The sequence below is a fragment of the Trichosurus vulpecula genome, chromosome 6, assembly GCF_011100635.1.
Source record: "Trichosurus vulpecula isolate mTriVul1 chromosome 6, mTriVul1.pri, whole genome shotgun sequence".
Classification (NCBI taxonomy): domain Eukaryota; kingdom Metazoa; phylum Chordata; class Mammalia; order Diprotodontia; family Phalangeridae; genus Trichosurus; species Trichosurus vulpecula.
Window position 1 is genome coordinate 93,294,506 of NC_050578.1, and position 22,130 is coordinate 93,316,635.

The 22,130-nt window shown below is 37.1% G+C and overlaps 1 protein-coding gene across 1 annotated transcript in view; it reads right to left on the reverse strand.

Annotated features, from left to right (window-relative positions):
• Positions 1 to 21,894, reverse strand: part of RXFP1 (relaxin family peptide receptor 1) — a 132,682-nt gene extending 110,788 nt beyond the window's left edge. Inside the window, exon 1 of the mRNA XM_036763586.1 lies at positions 21,763 to 21,894. The gene's annotated coding sequence lies outside the window, so the exon portion shown is untranslated. The remainder of the gene's footprint in view (positions 1 to 21,762) is intronic.
• Positions 21,895 to 22,130: the final 236 nt, after the last annotated feature.

Genomic DNA, 22,130 nt, shown 5'->3' on the forward strand with positions numbered 1-22,130 from the left:
TCACCCTTTTCATTTTTGATACTGGTAATTTGGTTTTCTTCTTTTTTTAAATCAAATTGATGAAAGGTTTATCAATTTTATTGTTTTTTTTCATAAAACCAGCTCTTAGTTTTATTTGTTAGTTTAATAGTTTTCTGGATTTTAATTTTATTAATATCTCCTTTAGTTTTTAGTATTTCTAATTTGGTATTTAATTGGGGATTTTCAATTTGTTCTTTTTCTAGCGTGCCCAATTCATTGATCTCTTTCCTTATTTTATTCATGTAAGCATTCAGAGATACAAAACTTCTCCTAAGAAGCAATTTCTCTGCGTCCCATGAGTTTTGGTATGTTGTCTCATTATTGTCATTCTCTTGAGTGAAGTTACTGATTGTTCTATGATTTGTTGTTTGACCTATTCCTTCTTTAGGATTAGATTATTTAGTTTCCAATTAGTTTTTAGTCTGTCTTTCCATGGCCCTTTATTACAAATAATTTTTATTGCATCATGACCTGAAAAGGATGTATTGACTATTTCTGCTTTTCTGCACTGGATTGTGAGGTTTTTATGCCTCGGGAACTCCCGCGGGTCTGCTGAGGCGGGGCTTGCTGGGATGCTTCCCTGCTGCACCAGTCTCCCTCCACCACCACAAGAGGCACCCATTTCCCCAGCCTCCTAAGCTAAAAGACTGCTGGATCCCCACTTCTGGCTCCTCTATTCCAAGATTTTTTCCACGGTAGTATTCTCTGGGTCATTCAAGGGAGGGGTGAGAGCACCCACATTTTACTTAGTCATCATGGCTCCCAGAAGTTCAAGAAGGTGAGTTTCAAACCTTTAGACTGTGGGCTTAAAGTCTCAGGAGTAGCTGTTGCTGTGGCTGTAGGCTCTGTGCTTCTGTCTCACCTAGCTCTGGCAGACTCTTGTCCTGGGCTCAGAGGCCTGTGGATTGCCACCACAGCCATCAATTCAGCCCCAGGCCTGCTCCTGCTACAGTATGGTCGGGTTTAGTTCTGTGCACTCAGGCACCTTTCCAATCTTCTTATACCTTACTCCTACCCCTGCCCCCTTCCCCAGGTATTCTTTGATCCAGTGATAATGTCCTCTCTGCTTTTCCTCAAACAAAACACTCCCATCTCTGGGCATTCTTACAGGCATGGAATGCTCTCCTTCCTTATCTGTAACTCCTGGTTTTCTTCAAGTCCCAACAAAATCTTATCTTCTACAGGAAACCTTCCACAATTCCTCTTAATTCTGGTGCTTTCCCTCTTTTAATTATTTCCCATTTATCCTGTATATAACTTGTTTGTGCATATTTGTTTGTTGTCTCCCCCACTAGATTGTAAGCTCCTTGAGGGCAAAGATTGTCTTTTGCCTCTTCTTGTATCCCCAGAGCTTAGCACAGTGCCTGGCACATGGTTGGCACTTAATAAATTCCCTTAATAAAAGAATTTGTTCTGTGAAGTTTGGATTCAGTCAAAGGGCCACACTTGAGGTTCTAGTCAAATTAGTCTTCTTATAATTTCTCCTACTGTACATTCCATTTTCCATTTCTGTGCATTTTCAATTGCTGGCTCCCATGCTTGGAATGCACCCTCTCCTTACTCTTGCTTCTTAGACTTCCTTGTTTCCTTCAAGACTCAGTACAAGAACCGCCTTTTACATGAAGTGTTCCCTGCTCCCTCCAATTACTTGTGTTTTCCTTGTGTCATTTTGGATATATGTGTATATATAGACGAGTTCTCTCCTGTAATAAAAATATAAGCTCTTTGAGGGCACGGACTGTTTCCCTTTCATCCTTGTATCCCCAGAATCTAGCACAGTGCCTAGAACATAGCACTTAATAAATGCTTGTTGATATACTGACTAATCTCTTAGTCCCAACCATGGTACTTGCTAATTGGAACAGGCCATCTCCTTCTAAACTGATAATTTCTTAGGATCCAGAGATGGTAGAGATCAAAGAGATTGGCTTGTCTAGGGGTTGTTAGCCTGGGGTCTGGGAATTTATTTTTTAAATGTTTTGATAACACTATATAAGTAAAACTGGTTTCCTTTGTAATCCTATGAATATCTTTGTATTTAAAAGCATTATTTTGAGAAAGGGCCCATAGGCCTCATGACATTGTCAAATGTCTTACAGTAAATACTTCACTTGGTGATCTCATCAACTTCTTTGGATTTAACAACTCTGTGCTGATGATTCTCAGATTTGCCTAATCCAGCCCTAACCTCTCTGCTAACTTCTAACCTGGAATCTCCAATGGCCTTTCAGACATCTTGAACTGGACATTCAGTAGACATCTTAAATTTAGTCTATCAAAAATGAACTCATTATATTACCCTTTACTAAGCCCTCCCCCTTTCCAAACCTCCCTATTTCCAAACTCTCCTCAGGCTCACAACCCTAGGCATCATCCTCCGTTCCTAATAGTTCTCATTCCTGCCCCCTCCCCCATATCCAATCTGCTGTCAAGGCCTCTTAATTTCACTTGTTGCAAAATCTCTCAAATACTCCCCCTCTCTTCTCTGATACTGTCACCATGCTGGTGCGGGCCCTCATCACCTCACACCTGGACCACTGCAAAAGCCTGCTGTTTGGTGTGCCTGTCTCAAGTCTCACTGTCTTCTAGTTCATCCTCTATTTAACTGCCAAAGTGATTCTCCTAAACTGCAGGTCCTACCATGTCACCTCAATACTCAAAAAACTCCAGTGGCTCCCTATCACCTACAGGATCAAAGACACAATCCTCTGGTGATCAAAGTCCTTCATATCCTAGGCTCCCCACCTCCTCTCACCCTAAACCTCTTCCCCCCAATACACTCTTTGATCCAGTAACACCAGCCCCCTGGCTGTTCCATGAACAAGATACTCCATCTCTAGACTCCAGGCATTTTCTCTGTCTGTCCCTTATGCCTGGAATGCTTTCCATTTTCACCTCTTGCTTCCTGGCTTCCTTCAAGTTCCAACTAGAATCCCACCTTTTAGAGGAAGCCTTTTCCAATGCTTCTTAATTCAAGTGCCTTCCCTCTGTTGATTATTTCCTGTTTATTCTGCATAGAATTTGTATAGATTTGTTTGCTGTTGTCTCTTACATTAGATTGTGAGCTCCTTGAGGGGTAGGTACTATATTTTGCCTTTCTTTGTATCCTCAGCGCTTAGCACAGTGCCTGGCACATAGCAGGTACTTAATAAGTGTTTATTGACTGACACACAGAAAGGTTAAGACCCGCAGTCTTGTCTAATCCCCTCATTTTACAAATAAGGAAACTAATACCCAGACAGGAGAAGTTACTTGTCCAGGTTCATACAGGCTAGAATAATAGCAGACCCAGGACTCAGGCCCTGAACTTAATCTTCTGATACTAAATCCTGCACCCTTTTCATTGTACCATATCCTCCTCTCCTTTTATGTTATTTATATTAACAAAATAGCCATGAACAAAAACAGTCAAATAAATGATATAAAAATTAAATCATAACCAAGACCACTAACTCCAAGCTATTTATAGTTTATTGGGGGAGAAAAAATGTGTATATTTACTTTATTTAACATTAATGAAGTAATAACAATATTATCTTATTTTCTTCTCTGTTCTCTTCCGACTTCTTTTTCTTCTGCATTAATTATCAAGTTCTGTTGATTTTATTAGGGACATTAAAATATAATTGGGAGCATCTTTTCCCTAGAGTGATGGCCCTTACAAAAAAAGAGGTACCTATGGCCATTAGAGGAGTCCCTGAAATATAGCCTTCACAGACAGGACAATCCATCCAACCAGTTCTCTGGTATCCACTGGAATGTTAATTACATTAGTTGCCTCATGGACCAATAAACCACCTGGTTTGTTAGCATTTTCAGACATGGTTGTTCATGATATCGAGAAAATTAGTCAAAGAGCGTAATGGTATCTATGGGCTCTTTTGAAGGAAAAGGAAACAACTGAACAATAAAGCAAACTTTGGCCATAAATTACCCTTGGGACATGAGCTAAGAAGCTTCTAAATAGAACTGTGTTGTGATGTAAGCTGTGCATAGAACTTCATTATTTTCACGATCATTTTGGGAATGATAAATAGAAAGCTAAAATAAGTAACTGGGTTTTTAAAAACAGTACATGATTGCATATCAACATATCCTGTTTATGAACCACATCAGTTTTATTTTTCCTTTCTTTATGATTTCTCCATTAAAGTCCTGCTGTGATGTCTCACCACAGTTTTGGAAAGGTTTGCCGTTGGACCACAAGTGGTCAGGTGGGTCACAAAGCTGAGAAGGTCCCAAGAATGGATTTGGTGATGACCTGAGTATGTAAGTCATAGAATCACTTATTTGGAAGGGTGATGATGATGGTGGTATCTGATGATCTGAGAGTGTATGTCATAGAATCACAGAATTGGAAGCGACTTAAGAGACCATCTAATCTAGTCACATTTATGGGAAAAATAATCCTCCAATGACGGAAAACACAACCTCCTGAAGGTAGATCTTTCCATTTTTGGATAGTTTTAATCACTAGGAATCTTTTCTTGATATTAAGCATACTCTGCTTTTCTGCCCATTGCTCCTAGTTGTGTTCCCTGGGATCAAGCAGAAAAAGTCTAATTTCTTTTTCAAATGACAGTAACAATAATAACTAGAATTTATATAGAGCTTTAAAGTTTACAATGCATTTTTACATAGATTATCTCATTCAGTCCTCACAAGAACCCTGGGACAGAAATGCTATTCTTATCCCTATTTTACAGATGAGAAAACAGGCTGAGAGAGAGGTTAAGTGACTTGCCTAAGGTCACAAGGCTAGTAAATGTCTGAGGTAGGATCTGAACTCAAATCTTCCTGACTCCAAGTGTGGCACTCTACTTTCAAAAACCCTTCAAAAATTTGAAGATTGTTTAAATTCAGAGAAATTCATCAAGATTAGCACCCTAGTGATGATTTTTTTTGTGGGATATAGCAGCTTTTCTACTCTGAACTGATACAAAGTATAACACAAGGATGAAATTATCAGATCCTTTTCATGTTATAGTTTTGTTTGTGATTTTTGAAAGGAAAGGACACTTCCACTTCAATGGATAGTCTAAGTGGAGGATGACCAAGTTCTACTTGTGATTCTCTGAAGGCACTAGAAGTCTAATAGTTTCATAAGAAACTGTATTCAATGAAAATGGAATATTCAGGACACTGAAATAATCATACAAGATGGATGAAAAATTAAAAGGTTCCATTAATAAACAAACCGTATCATGACTTTTTTTTTAAAAAATAAGCTTTATCAATCAGAAAGCATTCATTAAATGCCTACTATATACCAGATGCTTTTCTAGGATATTAAACTAAACCCAAAAGGTGATGGCCCTCAAGGAGGACTCATTCATTCTAAAGGACAAGAGAGGATTCAGATACATAGTTGTAAACAAAACACAAAAGGCAAGATGGCTTGGTGGATAGAGAGTTGGCTTTGAGGCCAGGAAGAACAAGGTTAAATTCTGCCTCAGACATATACTCAGGGTTATGTGACCCTGGGATAAGACACTTCACCTCTGGATCAATCCTCAGTGATCTGAATGTGTCAATGAAACACAAATCTAGTCCCTATCCTCTTTGAGTTAAGAGGTCTATGATCCATTTCCTTAAGTCACATAGAATTATTCAGGCTTCTGTGACCATAATAGCTCTGTTACCTATAGCTGAGCATTGTTTTGTCCAGTAGGCACAATATCTTTGGGGATACTTCTTTGCCTCTTTTTGTATCCCTAGCACTTAGCACAGTGCGTGGTATATAATAGGTACTTAATAAATGTTTATTTATTGATTAATTGAATAGAGCTACTCTAAGTAGGACTGGAAGCTAAATAATTTCCCAGGGTCCATATTTTATCACCAGGACTAAATTAGGATCAAAACTCATTCTGATCTGTCACTTATGAGCAGATGCCCATGCAACACAAGCTAAGAGGGCTAAGCCAGTCTGAATGGCCTTCAAATAACACTGACAACCAAGTTAATCTGAAAACACATATTAGTAAACATACATGGTAAGCAGTTCACATGTGACTCTAATTAATATCGCTTTTATGCAGCTAGACCAAGCAGTTCTGAGGTGAGCTGGAAAAAGGTGGAAGGAGAGTTGATGGCTTTCTTCTCGTTCCTCTGTTCCATTTCTCTTTCCTACCAGCTTCGTGTGCTAGTGTAAGGCCTGGGCTGTCTAGGCAAACTCTTAGGATAGGGTGCTGCTCCTTTTTAATCTCAAGCCGCAGCACCTCACTGTCTTGAGCCAGCCTGTCATCAGAGGTTCCCTAGAACTCTTGTGGGGTGTGAAAATCCCTTGCAGGAAGGCAGGTACATTTAGTCACTGGTTTGTTAAAAGCTATGGCCCTTTAGAAAGAAAATTACTCTCATAGCTTTTTGAGAGTTCCTTCTGTCTGCAGTTCCATGTTCCACAGGGAACATGTAATAGTTTAATGCCCTCATAGTCTGATTTTACACACAGACACACATTTTTATATATACACACGTATATACATACATATATAAAAGATTTTTTAAGTTTAATTTTTGCATTCTTCTACCTTATATTTAAATTAATGTTTCTTTTAAAATGGAAAATTTCACGCAGCTCAATACCCAAACAAGATGAATGATTTCGAATTTTCCTGAGAGTCATTTTTAACAGATTCAGAATAACTGACCTTTTTAAATCTCAAGAATATTATATAACAGTATGATACATGCATATTCAGTTTATTTCTCTTTTGTGGTGTTTCTTTTTTTTCCTTCTTTGAAAAATTGTTTTAGAAGCTTGACTTCTTTGTTTGCTAGTTTTTATTGAATTAAATTTATAATAACATTTTCTTTTTCCAATGACATGTAATGATAATTTTCAACATTCATTTTTTACAAGATTTTGAGTTCTAAATTTTTCTCCCTCCCTCTCCACCCTGTTCTCAAGACAACAAGCAATCTGATATAGGTTACAGATGTGTGATCATGTTAAACGTATTTCCACATTGATCATGTTGTGAAAGAAGAAACAGAACAAAAGGAAATAATTACAAAGTGAAAATAGAATGTTTTGATCTGCATTAGGACTCCATCAGTTCTTTCTCTGGATGTGGATAGCATTTTCCTTCATGAGGTTTTTGGAATTGTCTTACATCATTGTATTGCTGAGAAGAGATAAGTCTATCATAGTTGATCATCACACGATGTTGTTGTTACTATGTACAGTGTTTTCCTGGTTCTGCTCATTTCATTTTGCATCAGTTCAGTTGCATCAATCAGTCTTTCCAGGTTTTTCTGAAATCATCCTGTTCATTGTTTCTTATGGTACAATAGTATTCCATTAAATTCATATACCACAACTTGTTCAGCCATTCCTCAATTGATGGGCATTGAATTAAATTTTTAAACTTTAATAATTTTTATTTGTGTAGATGTTAGTTTTAAGGAGGCACAGGGAACTTTTACAAGTTAAGCTTAAGAGCTCCTGCTTAGAAAACCTGCTAGAATCTCTATTTTTCAAAATAATACACTAATGTTGTAGGCTTTGGATTTGAGCTTGTGCTATTAAGTTGTATATAATTACTCTAAACTGATGTGTAAATTTTCTGATTTTACTTTTCTATGCTGTATTGGCAAAATTATTTTAAAGCTGCTTATTTAAAATGTGTGAGAGTTTACATTTCATTCTGAAGAGAATCAAACTTTCATCTTAATTTAATTAGCAGTGTTCAGAATTTAAATATATTTAAATCACACAGCACGGGTAGCATAAATTATCCAGATAATATAATGTGGAAAAAACACAGCTGCAAAAGAAATTAAGCTAACAAGGGGCACACAGAAATAGATGCACTTCATCATTTTATCATCTGCATCCAAAGTTGAGACCCATTTTGGAAAGATCTAGCCTCACTATAGTGTGAAGAAGAACCTAGTGTTTTGGTGGATAGCTCGTGGCAGCTACTAAATTGCCGTGCCCTTGCGTGGAGGGAGAAGGCAATAAACTTTGGTTGAGATCGATGATGTTGCTGCTGATTGCTTAGCAGGATTAGCTTGGCCCTGGCCTTCATGTGTTCTTGTTATTATCTGAACTGGGACGCTGAGGTGGCACAGTGGATAGAGCACCCTGCATTCAGGAAGATCTGAGTTTAAATCTGACCTTAGACACTGTGTGACCCTGGGCAAGTCACTTAAACTCTGTTTACCTCAGTTTCCTCATCTGTAAAATGGGGATAATGTAGCATCTACCTCTCAGGGTTATTGTGAGGATCAAATGAGATATTTGTAAGGACCTTAGCATAGTGCCTGGCACATAGTAGGTGCTATCTAAATGTTAGTGATGTTAATGATGATGATGATGATGATGATGATGAGGAAGAGGTCAAAGTGAAAACAACTGACTCTTCCTGTGATGAAATAGCATCAAAACCAACAGCAGCCCATCTAATAGGCATGCAAAACTGTATCCAAACTTAAAACTGCTAAAATGGCAATTTTTGCAGATGCTAAGAGAATTGATGTGAAAGAATGGCGTTTTCATTAAGATTTTTTTTAAATGTCTCCAAACTTCCAAAATTCATAAATAAGAATTTTTGGAGGGTCAAGAATGATGAAAGGAAAAAAGGGGAAGAGGAGAAGAGAGGGAAGAAATTAAAACATCCTGTCCTCTCAACTTGCCCTTAATAATGAAAGCAAGCTTTGTTGGCAAGGACACTGCAAGGAGAGAAAGACAAGCTGGGTTCTTGTGCCTCCTATCCCCCCGATAGGTTATGTGACATCAGACGAGCCAATATTCCTGAATCTGTTTTGTCACCCACAAAACAAGTGGGGTTAGATTAAATGATCTCTGTTATCTTCCTTCTTTGAGACTGAGGGGAAATAAGTTTTATCAAAGATGTCTTAAACTTTTCTTCCGGTTTTTCAACTAGAGGATTCCTGTGTTTTAAAGGAAGGCAGCATCAGTCATATGATATTGTCCAGTCTCCTCGTCCTCGATTCTGGGCTTAGCATATGGTACACCTGCAACAACTCTTTAAAACTAACTTATTAATGGACTCATTTGACCAATTTTACCATCCATCTGTATGTCAGTCTGGGCAATCACATTTTACATTCATTGTGTTTCTTGGTACAGATTCCTAGACCAATATTTTTTTCACTGCCAAGTTCATTATTTTCTGCAGCTGTACTATTCCCATGGGCCCTGCCCTGACTGTAGACGGTGGCCTGGAGGCCACTGTGGATGATGAGGTGATGTGGAAGATGATCTAGAAGGCACCTGAATAGAAAACCCTGCTTTGATCGTGTCAGCCTGTAACAGTAATAGTCCTGGCTGTGAATTACCAGAAGCAAGTGGTTATATATTATTTGACATCACAAAGCCAATTTTTACAAGATATCAAACAGATCTCGAAGCCAAAAGCAAGTTTGGTGTCCAGGATTCAATTCATTTTGTGAGGCTCAAATGAAATAAAATTTGTGAAGCACTTAACATATAGTGCCTGTCATATAGTAGGAACTATAAATAGCTAACATATAAATGCTGGCAATTTATTATTATGATTTAAATTTATTTTAAATATTTTATTCTTTCCTTATTGACATATAAAGACAATTTTAGACATTCAATTGTTTAAAATTTTGAGTTACAAATTTTCTCTCTTCCTCATCTTCCCCCTCACTGAGACAGCAAACAATTTTATATAGGTTATATCAGTCAATTTCTTAAGTACCTACTATGTATAAGACCTAGAAACAATGCCTAGTAATTTGGAAGCATTGGAATACAAAAGGAAAAATAGACATTAGGGAAGGGTCCAAACAACAGGGGGTCTCATAAAAAATCACTTTCCAAATTAATTTGATCAATGTAACTTGCTGCCATCATTTTGATAGCATTTCGGGCTTATTCTCAGCCTTCTTAATATTACGAAAGAGTTTCATATATGGACAACTCTGCTGCCAGTGTTTCTGGAGTGAGAAACACTTGATTTTGTGCAAGGGGTGGATGACAGAATAAAAGTTCATCTCATCAAGATACATATTAGTGGAAAGATTTGATAGGACACCTATTCAGTTATATGTCACAATTGGACAGTTTGTATTTTGTATCCATTTTGCTTTTCCAGTGTGGATGGTTAGACTAGTCTCTTTCACACTATCAGATTTCTTTGAGGAGGCTTTGTAAGTTTAGTAAGATGTTAACTGTGTAAAATACATCAACACCTTGCACAAGATATGTTCTGTTACTCTAGGTAACAAACAAATACATTTCTTTTTTAACAGTCTGATTGCCTTTTGTGACTTGCGCGAATGTGTGGTGTACCTATTTTAGGAAGAACCATAAGTCACTCCTACCATGGTGTCAAGGTAAATAGAATTGGAGGGCTAGGAGGGACCTTAGAAATTATTTAGACCAACTTCCATTTTACGGTTTAACATGAGGAAATTGAGACTCGGAGAAATAAAGTCACTTTTCTAGAACCCTGGAAATGAATTAAGAGGCAGAACTAGGACCCAGAATAGAACCCAGGTTAGCTGAATTCAGGTCCAGTTCTCTTTCTGCTACTTCTCACCACTTTATATTTTGTTAATTCTATGAACCAAGCCCACTCTCCCTCTCCTGTTCAGTTTTGGATCCAGTTCATTATTTGTCTGCCTGACCAGGAGGTATGTACTGATAGGGTAACTCAATGTGCCACCTGTCCAAATGTACACTGGAATCTGGACAACATTTTTTTCATCTATGTAGTTCTTCCTGTGTGTATTGCTTGGCTCATCTATTTTGAGTAGCCATGGATCTCACTGAAGAGGTCCTGAAGTGCTTCATGTGGAACTAGCATATTAACTGTAAATAGGAATTACCAGAGAATGTTTCTGTTCCTAAAAGAATATGTCTTTCATTTCAACAACACATGGCATCATCAATAAATCTCTTAGTGAACATACAACTGTGTTTTGCCTTATTGAGTACTAATATTCAAAGGAAAAAATTGTATCTGTAATTACATCTATCAAGAGATTTCATATAATTTTAACATATACACAGGAGACAACTTTTTAGAGGAGAACCCTTAAGGTTTTGTTTTTCTCTGAGGAGTTAAAATAATTTATGGTAGTTAGGGATCCTTCCTTATTTGCTTCCTTGTTTCCTTCCTTCCCTCCCTCCCCTTTTTCCTTTCTTCCTGTGAGGAAAGTGCTTTACAAACTGTAAAATCCTATATAAAAGTTAAAACAACATGTCCACCCTTCCTGTCTACACCATCAACGTCTTCTCTTGTATTTCTTCTTTAAAGAAAATATCAACTACTAGTTATGGGTAATAAGATGATTACTAGTACTTTAATACTATATTAAATATAATAGAAAGTCGCTTTAGAGACACAGAATTAAAGTAAATGAATAAACCTCAGCGCTTAGTCATACCCCTCATTTATTTTAAGGTTTACAAAACACCTTACTAATATTAACTGATTTTATCTCACAACAACTCTAGGAGATTGGTGTCACTATTATCCCCATTTTCCAGATGAGGAAACTGAAACTGATAGAGGTTAAGTGACTTGCCTAGGGTCACACAGGCAGTAAGTGTCTGAGGTTTGATTCGAATTCAGATCTTCTTGACTCTTTGAGTCATCCAGCTGCCTCAGTGTTTTAAGTTGATTTAGCAGAGATTTACTGAGAGTATTCTATGTGGCAAAATAGTAGAGAAGAAAGCGCACTGACCTGGGTTCAAGTGTTGCCTCTAATGCTTATCACCTGAATTTCTTCATGTGGATACACTTTCTTAGTATACAGTGCACCCTACACCCCTTCATCTCTTCACCTATCTTGTTCCCATTGATGAAGACAAAATAGACCCTCTCAGAGACATAGTCCAATCTCATCCCACTAAGTCTCAGCAATTCCTGTAAGGTCAAATGTACCTTCTGATATTAAGATCTCTAGTTCTCTTTATCTAACTTTTTTACATTTGCACATAGATGTTGGAAGTCATGGGTTTTGTCCAATCTGTTGCCAACGTCTATGGAATGTAACATGTCTGAAATTCATCCTCTTCTCTCCTTTGACATTGCCACCACTCTGGTGTATACCCTCATCACCTTCTTGTTGGGATTATTACAATAACCTGCTGGTGGGTCTGCCTACCTCAAGTCTCTCCTTACTCCAATCCATTCTCTATTTAGCCACAACAGTGACTTTGCTAAAGTACAGACCCAACCATACCTCCCCTTCTGCCTCCCCCCACCTCTTCCCCACCAATAAACTTCAGTGCCTCTCACAAATACAGAATGCTCTGTTTGTCATTCAAAGCCATTCATAACCTAGCCTCCTCCTACCTTTCTAGTCTTCTTACATCTTCTCAACATAAACTCTTTGGCCCAGTGACACTGGTCTCCTGGCTGTCCCACAAATAAGACACTCCATCTCTTGGCTCTGGGCATTCTCTATGTCTATCCCCAATGCCTGGAATTCTCTCCTTCCTCCACTTTAACCACTGACCTCCCTGGCTTCCTTTAAGTCCCAACTAAAATCCTACTTTCTACAGGAAGCCTTTCTCAACCCTTCTTAATTATAGTGTCTTTTTTGTTAATTATTTCCTATTTATCCTTCATATAGCTTGCTTTGTATATATTTGTATTTGTTTTACCCATTAGATTGTACTTTTTTTGAGGGTAGGTACTCTTTTGCCTCTTTTTGTATCGCTACCACTTAACACAATGTCTGGAACATAGAAGGCATTTAATAAATGTTTCTTGTTTAATTGCTATTTTAGATTTTGTCTCTTGTGAATCACTGGACATTTTTCTTGTTATTCTTCCTGTGCTCTAGTTACTCTTTCTGATTTTTAGTTATTATTGAAAGGATTATTGTTCAGGCTTGGGTACAGCTAGATGGTCTCTGAAGTCTTTTCCAACTCTGAGATTCTCTGTTTTTTGCTTAATTACCAGTGATTGGCATCATCTGTTCCTACCCATCTGTTTTTATCTTTATGTGAAGAGAAATAGATTAAATTCTAGACACTGTTTTTTAAGGAAACTTTTTAGCTTTAAAGACCCAGTGGAAGTCAAATTTGGAAAAAAACCTCAGAAACAATTGAAAATTTTATTTTTCACATAGGTTAACATGTACCATTACATCTTAGTTCTGGCATCCTAGCATGGCATGGGGGAGACCTGGAATTCCAAAATTGGATCACATAAACTCTGACATCACCTACCAAACTGAAAAGCCCTCATGTTTGGGCTTTTTAACAAAATGTATGCCTGTCACTATGATCAGACTACTTGAGTGTGCAGGGACATCCCAAGAAAGTTGACCAGTAGGTGATCATTTTTTTTGATCATAGCAACTCATGAAGGCTGTCTCCTTAGGCATGTAGTGTCCACCACTCTAGGGAATACCACAGTGACAAAAATCATAGACCTTTTGTAGTATTGAAATATGGATAGCAATGAAACTTCAATGCTAATTTCATTATCTGGCACTTTGCCTACATTCACCTGTAGAATTCTTTTCTCTTTTCTAGCTTGATCATGCTACTAAGTTAAGGCCTCTAACAAACTCAGTGATATTTCTAACTTGACTCTAGCTCTTAATAAGACTAGATTCAGTAGTAATAATTGAATTCCAGTTTATGATCAGAAGTCAAATTTAAAGTAGAAAGAAAGACGTCATAACATGCTTTCTCACTTTATATTGCTTACTATTAAAATTCATGGAGATCCAGGGGTCTGAGAATGGCAGTTTGTTCTTTCTTCCAGTGTATCAAACTGCTGCATTATTTTTTTTGGGAGCATGTGGAAAATCACCCTTCACATATATCTGTGTAACGATCAACCCTACAGGAAGAGTGGGCAAATGTATTATTCCTTTAAATCTCAGCTGCTATTTCAATGTTTAGATGAATTTGTTATATCAGCAATGAGAATTTAACGATGTAGGACATGATCTATCTGTGTCTGCCCATCCTATAAGTCCTTCACGGCAGGTCTACCCAACTAGCTGAGGGTTTTCTCTGGATGATGATACTAATGATGGCCAACATTATTTAAAGTTTAGAGCATCCTAAATGTAATATTATCTTGCTATGTCCTCAGAACAATCACATGAGGTAGGTACTCCTATTACCCCCATTTTATAGATGAAGAAACTGAGGGTCAGAGAGAGATTAAGCAACCTGCCCAAGGTCACACAGCTGGTAAGTGCCTGAGGAAGGACATAAACCCTGGTCTTGATGATGCCAAGTTCTTCTCCCCGATCACTGCATCACCTAGTTGCTTCAAATCTCTTCATACTATATGGATGCCAGTGAAACAGTGCGAGGGCTGTCTGTCTGTTATGCCTGTCTCTCAGTATGTCACTGGCCCACTCCCTTTTCTAGGAATACATTTCCTAGGAACATGATCGAATGAGAGATTCAGATGTGCAAGGAATCTTAGAGGTCATCTCTCTGATGACATCCTTCAGTTGCTCCCCTTGCACAATTTTTCCTTGATAGTGTGTTGCACATTAAGTAGGTGACAGGAAGGAAGAAAAAGGCAAAGCCTGTATACTTTTATGCCTGAATGCCTTAAGAGCCTTCACTTTAATACTGTCTCCCCACGATATAGAAAGAGAATAGAATTTGATGGATGAACTAAGAGACAAAACACAAATCCTAATTCCTGACAAAAAGATATGCATCAGGAAGTTCAGTTATTCTCCTGAGTGTGGTTCTATGGTTGAATACAAGAGTTTTACAGTTTTAATTTATGTACTTTTGAATTCTTCATATTCTTGTTATGTGCACATGAATGAAAAATGATCCTTATTTATTTGTGTCTTACAGAAGCAGATTTTCAAGTAAAAGTGGTCTTAACTTTTAAAGGGCGAAGAACTATTTTATGACAATACTTTTTCAGATATAAAAATGCTCCTTGTAAGAGCTGATATATATTTGATATATATTTTAATGGATGCTAGAGGGATTTTACACTAACGTTATCTGTACTAGTATATATTTTATTGCTTTAATCTATAAAAATTAAGCATGGCTTAGTGATATAGGTGCCATTATTACCTCGATTTTACAATTGAGGGAGCTGAGAGAGATAGAGAGATTTTCCCAGAATCACACAGCTAGTAAATATTGTAGGCAGGATTTGAAGGGAATTCTTTCTTACTCCAAGTTCATCATTCTATCCACTTTGCCACCTAACTACTGATAGATTTCAGAACTGCATGATTTCAGAAGGACCAAAGTTACACATATCCAAAGGACAATGAGAAGATGCATTGTGGGCATCAAGTAGGCTTTAGCACATTTACCAACAATGCCTTATGTGCAAGAAGTGGTATAGAAGGCATCAAAAAGAATGTATGCATACATACATACATACATACATACATATATACATATGTGTGTGTGTGTGTGTGTGTGTGTGTGTGTGTGTGTGAAAGGAGGTGTACTGGTCATATAGTAAGAGTAGGAGACAGTGGATAGAGACAGTACAAATGCTGCGTTGATAGTCCTTGAGAAATGAATAAAACCAGAGGAAGGCAGCAGGTATTTTGTGTGAATCCTCTTTGAAATATTCCAGGAATGACATGGGTGATAATTGCACAGCAGAAAAAGAGTGAAGGGACTAAAATCTGCCTTCTTAGAGGGAGGCCCAATAATGATGAAACCATAGATCAAATGGCTATCCAAAGCAGCACAGGCATACATTGCAAGAACACTCAAAGGCAGCTAAACCCAGATGAAATACAATGGTCAGTTTCGATCTTGTAGAACAGAAGATCAAACCCTTTTCTTGTTGGAGAAGTGGGAGACTACAGGTGCAAAATTTTGTACACAGTGCCAGATGCAGTAATTTTGTTGGTCAGTTTTAGCTAATTGTTTTAATTTAATAAATGTTTTCTGAATTGAATTCTTTGTTATAAAAAATGGTTCAATGTGTATGTGGAACAGACCAAAAAAAGGACAGGTGTAAATAACAAAAAGCATCAAGAAAACTTTAAGAAATATAGACTGACCAATAAGGTATATAGTTATTATTTACAAATTCAATACTTAATAATGATCTATTATCTTGACTAAAAATGAAATGTGCTATTTTTATGTGTCTTCTGTATTTTTGTTTCTTGGAGATATGCTCAACAATGAGCAAGTACTTTTTCATTTTCAGACATGACTCAAGACTTATCTCTGTCAACTTCTCAGCTGACTTATTAAAATTAATATTAGAAAATGCTTCTCCTACATTGAGCCAAAATTGAGAGAAGTTTGAATGCATAATTTTTCAAATAACATTGATGGAATCATGGGACTTAGAAAGAAAGGACTAGGTAATCTAATATCTTCATTTTATGAATGAGTAAACAGTTTCAAAGAGTTCGGATGACTTTGCTCAAGGTCACACAGTGGAAGACCTGAGATTCAAACCCAGGCTTTTCGACCCTGGATTGAGGATTCTTTGCCACACATGTTCAAAAATTACCTGCATGCTAAGTTCACTAAAACTCTGTGAGCTTTTTCCTTATCTGCAAAAGGATGAAATGATACAAATTGTACTCAATTCACAGGATTATGATGTCCCTCAAATCAGATAATACCTCCGAAGCACTTTGCAAACCTTATAGTACCATATAAATTCTAAGTTATTAGTATTATCTCATCCCCCCTTTTTTGTTGTTCAGTCACATACAACTCTTTTTGACCCCATTTGGGGTTTTCTTGGCAAAGATATTTGAGTAGTTTGCCATTTCCTTCTCCAGCTCATTTTACAGATGAGGAAACTGAGGCAAACAGGGTTAAGTGACTTGTCCAGCCAGCTAGTAAGTGTCAGAGGTCAGATTTGAACTCATGAAGATGAGTTTTACTGATTCCAGGCTCTGTACGCTATTCACTGTGCCACCTAGCTGCCCCCATCTTATCCCTACTAGGTTATAAATTCCTTGAAAGCAAAGAGCATGCTGCTTTTATTTATATATCCCCAATTCCTAGCATACTGCTTTAGACATATTTTTAAAAAAATCTAAACCTGTAATTTAATGGCTTATTGAACTCCTGGTGTGGAAATTCCTTTCACTAATGCACATAGGCAACTAATTCGTAGTCTCGGAAAGTTACCTTGGCACTGAGAGGTAAGTAACTGCCCCTTGGACATATAGCTAGTATATATAGGAGGCAGGACTTGACCCAAATATTTCTCATTTCAAAGTTGGCCTTGTATCCCTTCAATCTGGTTTCCTGCTACATAGCAGTAAGGGTGTGTTATAGACGTTTAACATCAGGTTCTCACAGCCTGTGCGTAAAGATGCAGGGCATTTAATTAAACCTGCATTACTTCCATCCTTTTCTTAATCTTTTTAAAATTGTCTCCATCCATTTCTTAAGTCTAGATAATCAATAAAACAGTAAATTAAGCTCTGAGTTGTAGTATTTGCCAATTTCTGAGGTGTAAATGATTACATACTGAAAATTTAATAATTGTTGAGGGAGTTGGTGGTGTGAGCTGACTTCAGCACACCTCTGCATAGCAGATGCTTAATCGTTGCAGAACAATAGAAATTACAGTGATTTTGGAAGACAATGTCAACATCAACTATCTTCTTTTCTTATTTTTTAAAGCTATGAGTTTCAGAGGACCCCATGTCTCTCAGGATCCGATTCTTAATCTCATTGACAAGATTGCTAAAGGTTGAATTGTACGAAGCTTTGGCCTTTGAATCTATTTAGTCAGGTTCCAATAGTGGTCTGTCACCTTTAACAAATGGCCAAAGCTGAGCTCCTAATTGTCCTTACCCAGGGTTTAATTGGAATGGTAAAAGCTACTATTTTTTCCCTCTGAACTCCTGAAATCTTTCAGCAAATATGCCTTGCCTGTTGATGGCTATTTCTGCAAAGAACTCAAGTTTGACCCATGCTTATTTCATAGCTTATATTGCTACAAGGCCTGCAAACACTAATGTGCCTTTCTCAATTTCCTTTAAATGCAGAGAGCTTTCATTCCAATAAAAGAGCTTCTTTCAAAAGTCAGCCCTTCATCTTTCACTCCCTCATTTGGCATGTTTAAATGAGAAGCCCTGCTCATCATAAAAAGAATTTCAGTTATTCTCTATATTCAAAGCCTCTATTCCCTTCCCCACTCTCCCAAACAGAAACACCTTCAGTTGTTTGAGACAGAATGAAAATTTAGACATCACCTCTGCAGAGCCATCATAACTTGTTAGGCAGGAGATGCTCAGGATATTGACTGTCACCTTCTTATGGAAATGCTCAAAATGGTGCACAAGGGTGATCACCTTAATTTTGTTGACAAGCTATGGGGCTAAAACCATTCCTCTACTATTTCCTTCAGCAATATTTGCACATAAAGTGCATCTGGTAGGTTCTGAAGGGAAATGGAATGCTACTTTTTAAAATGAAGATAGGAAAATTTACTTTCTTTATACTCAAAGACTTATCGTCAGCAATAGAAAGAGATGTACTGATGTCAATTTATTTGTGTTTCAGACATTCTGTAAGAATAGATGAAAAATCTTCCTTGCTAGCATGTCCTTTGTTGGGTGGTAATAATGTTGTTAATTCTTCATGAGGCCCTTTAGCATTAACATATTCAGGAGGCAAACCAGCAGAATCTCATCCGGCTCCCATGATACATCCCATACTATAGGATGTGATGATGCAGATTTAATCTGCTGGTTGATTATAAGTAAATATGATCATATTAGTAGAATTTAAGGTTTCTGAGGGCAGGAACTGTTTCACTTTTTGTTTTTGCACCCCCAATACCAAGCAGAGTGCCTCACATATAGTGTGTGTGTATATATATGTATATATATATATATATATATATATATATATATATATGTGTGTGTGTGTGTGTGTATATACACATGCATATACACTCACTCACAGACATACATACTATATTGCATACTTCATGTATGGTTATTAAACTACTTCTAATCATTTTCACAGATAATTGCTTATCTTTTAATGTTTGAATTATTTTATTTTTAAAAATTGCTGCAAAGGTATTCCAATATATTGACAAAACATTTTTTATACATTCACAATTTGTGAATGATTTCCCATGTTTAGCAGTCTCCTGAGCCATCACCTTCCCAGCAAATAATTTTATCCAGTTAGCAAGTATAGATTTTATTTGCTTTTCTGTTGCTTTTTTCCATGAATCACCAGCAGCATCGTTTCTGGCAAACCATGCTATGATTTGTCATGAAATGTTTTTAATATTTGCTTTTCAAATTGTTGGACAATTTCTCATGGCAAATAAGACATAGTGAGAGCTGAGCTGAATTTTCTATAATTACATAAGAAATGGTCCATTCCATTTGAAATTCCCTATGTTCACGTTGTAGTTCTCTTATTATTTTTGCTGTTTAAAATGTTGCTCAATGTACACATATCATCAGGTTATATAGAATAATTGACAATTGTTTACAGTAGTTAGGACCATCAGATTTAGAGCTGGAGGGACATTAGAGGTCATCTAATCCATCCTCCTTATTTCACACATGAAGAAACTGAGGCAAAGAGAGATTGGGTGACATGTCCTGAGCCTACCTAAGTAATAAGCAAGTAGAACTAGAATTTGAGCCTGGGAATTCTGATGCCAAATTTAGTGCTATAGCTACTGTACTATGTTTTAAGCCACAAGGAGTCACCACTTCCTTGTGGCTTTTCACTTAAAAGTCCAATGAACTATGGTAAGCAAATGTGGTAGTGGCTGCCAATCAAAGGGTCATACTCCATAATCTAATGGTTGGAATCAAAGGGTCATACATCATAATCTAATAGCTGGAAACCCAACTCTAAAACTTCATCCGAAAATTTAGTCAAATGTTAACTCCAGCTATTTTAGTAATGAGTTAATTTTGATGTTAATATTTTCATATTTTCATATATTGATATTTAATATATTTAATATGTGGACTTTTTGATTTTAAAAGGGAGAAAAGTGATAATAATTTCTAATTCAAATGTGCTACAATTTAAACCACATAGTTCAGACTCTTTCACTGTTATTGAGACATTTTTACCACCTTGAGGCAATTTACCCCGATTAGAGATTCTGCTTCCTCTGAGAGGTACCTAAATCTCTTTGACTCTGGAAAGCAAAAATAATGAAGTAATAGCAATATTACAGATACTTCAAATTCTAATAAGTATATGCATCCATCATCTGGAAAAATCTGTTTTTCTCCATGAGTGGCATACATTATACTGTTGTTTGTTGCCCCAAACCTTTGCTTTTGTGTGTGCTTTAAAGGTCAGATGATTCAAGTAAATGAAGCTAATTTTCATGGTTTCTAATTATACAAATTTGTAGAAAACCACAACACTACTTTTCTTAGAAGCTCTTGCTGGTAAGAAATCTACTTTCTGAACTGTTTGTTAGGGACCGTAATAGGACCTTGAGTTCCCTTGTTTCTTGACATTGACATTCCTTAAAGAACAAGAAATAGCTCAGAAGGGTCTGTTAATGCCAGATTTGCTGATTTGGAGACGTGAGTTCATCACAGTTTAAAACAAACCAACAAAAAATCCCATAGAAGTATTGTTTGTGGGTGACATACCAAACTGCTTGACTAGTGGATTACAAATGAGTAAGACTTTAGCTGGGTGCATGTATCAGGGTTGACTATCAGACATGTCTCCTTCAGTCTTCTCCTTAGGAAATCCTTACTAGCCTGTTACAGACACGTGAATAAGTGCCCTGAATTTTTGGACTTCTATGCTATGCTTCCCATGGTATGCCTTCTGTACCTCTCTTTCAGGGTCTTCCTGAAAGAGAGGTTTCATTCCAACATTTGTTTACTCTCTACCAGAGGCAGAATTGTGGGGGCAGTCTATAGATCAAAGGAAGTAACCTGAGTGCAGGGGCTTGTTGCCAGTATCTGAAATATGTAGTATCAATGAAGAAACATCTGCGGCGTTCTCAATGCAAACACTACTGCTTCTTCAGGACTCTGTCCTTTTTCCTTCCTTAGACCAGCTAAATGTGTCTCCACATCTTTTATACTGGACTTTCTTGTTTTCTCTCTATTCTAGGGAAGATTTGGGAAAGACTAAAGGTTAGTTGAGTACACCTATTATAACAAGGTATAAACATCCTCATTTCTACCTAATAAATTTCTTAGCACAACTCAGATATTTCCTCCTCCATGATTCCCCCGCTGTTAGGGCTTTGTCCCTCCTGAAATTACTTTGTATTGACTTAAGTATATACATGTTTTATCCCCTCGGTAGAATGTAAGTTCTTCAGGGATAGGGACCTCCCCTAATTTTGTCTTTATATCCCCAGAATCCAACACAAGTTCCTTGCATGCAATTAAATTTTTTAATTGAATTGCATCTAATTAATATGTACACATTGATCCCTACCTGAAATAAGGGGGGAAAATATAAAAGAAGTTGGTTTAATTGTTGAGTCCCCACTGGAAGTCATATTTTATCATAGAGTCCTTTCATAGGACAGATATTAAAACCTCACAAATTAATATAATATTTTGAATTCATAGAATTTTGGAATTGAAAGAGTCTTCGGAGTTCAACATGTACTTGAACAGGAATTCCATCTGTAACCTCCCTGGTATGTGGGATTCCATTCTTTGTTTAAAGTGATGGGGAGCTAAAGGGGAAGAAAAATGATAGTTTTTTTAAAAATAGATTTATCACTCATTCTGCTACTGAATTTTCTCCTTTCTTCTTCCTGATTATAGATTCTTACTGTCTCTAAAGTATAGGACCATGATCTGTTCACTTACCACAATTTTCTTCATCAGCATGATTTCCACAGTCATCTACCCCATTACAATGAAGTAGCTGAGGCAAGCACTTGGTTGCATTTCCACAAGGGAAATATCCAAGGGAACACTGGTTGTCTTGTTCAGTTCCATGAATAACTGTGAAGACAAGAGCAGAAAAGACTCCATTTGTACAAGCAAGGTGTGATTAGGTGGGCCTTGGGGCATTTATGATGGTATTAATCAGGAAAAGGATTTTTTCCAGGCTCTTTTACAAGTATCCCATCTGTTTGTCAAATGAAATAGGAAATAAATAATACAAGCTGCCTTCACAAAATCTAGTTGGGAAGACAGGAATATTAATAACAATAGGTGAATATTGGAAAGAT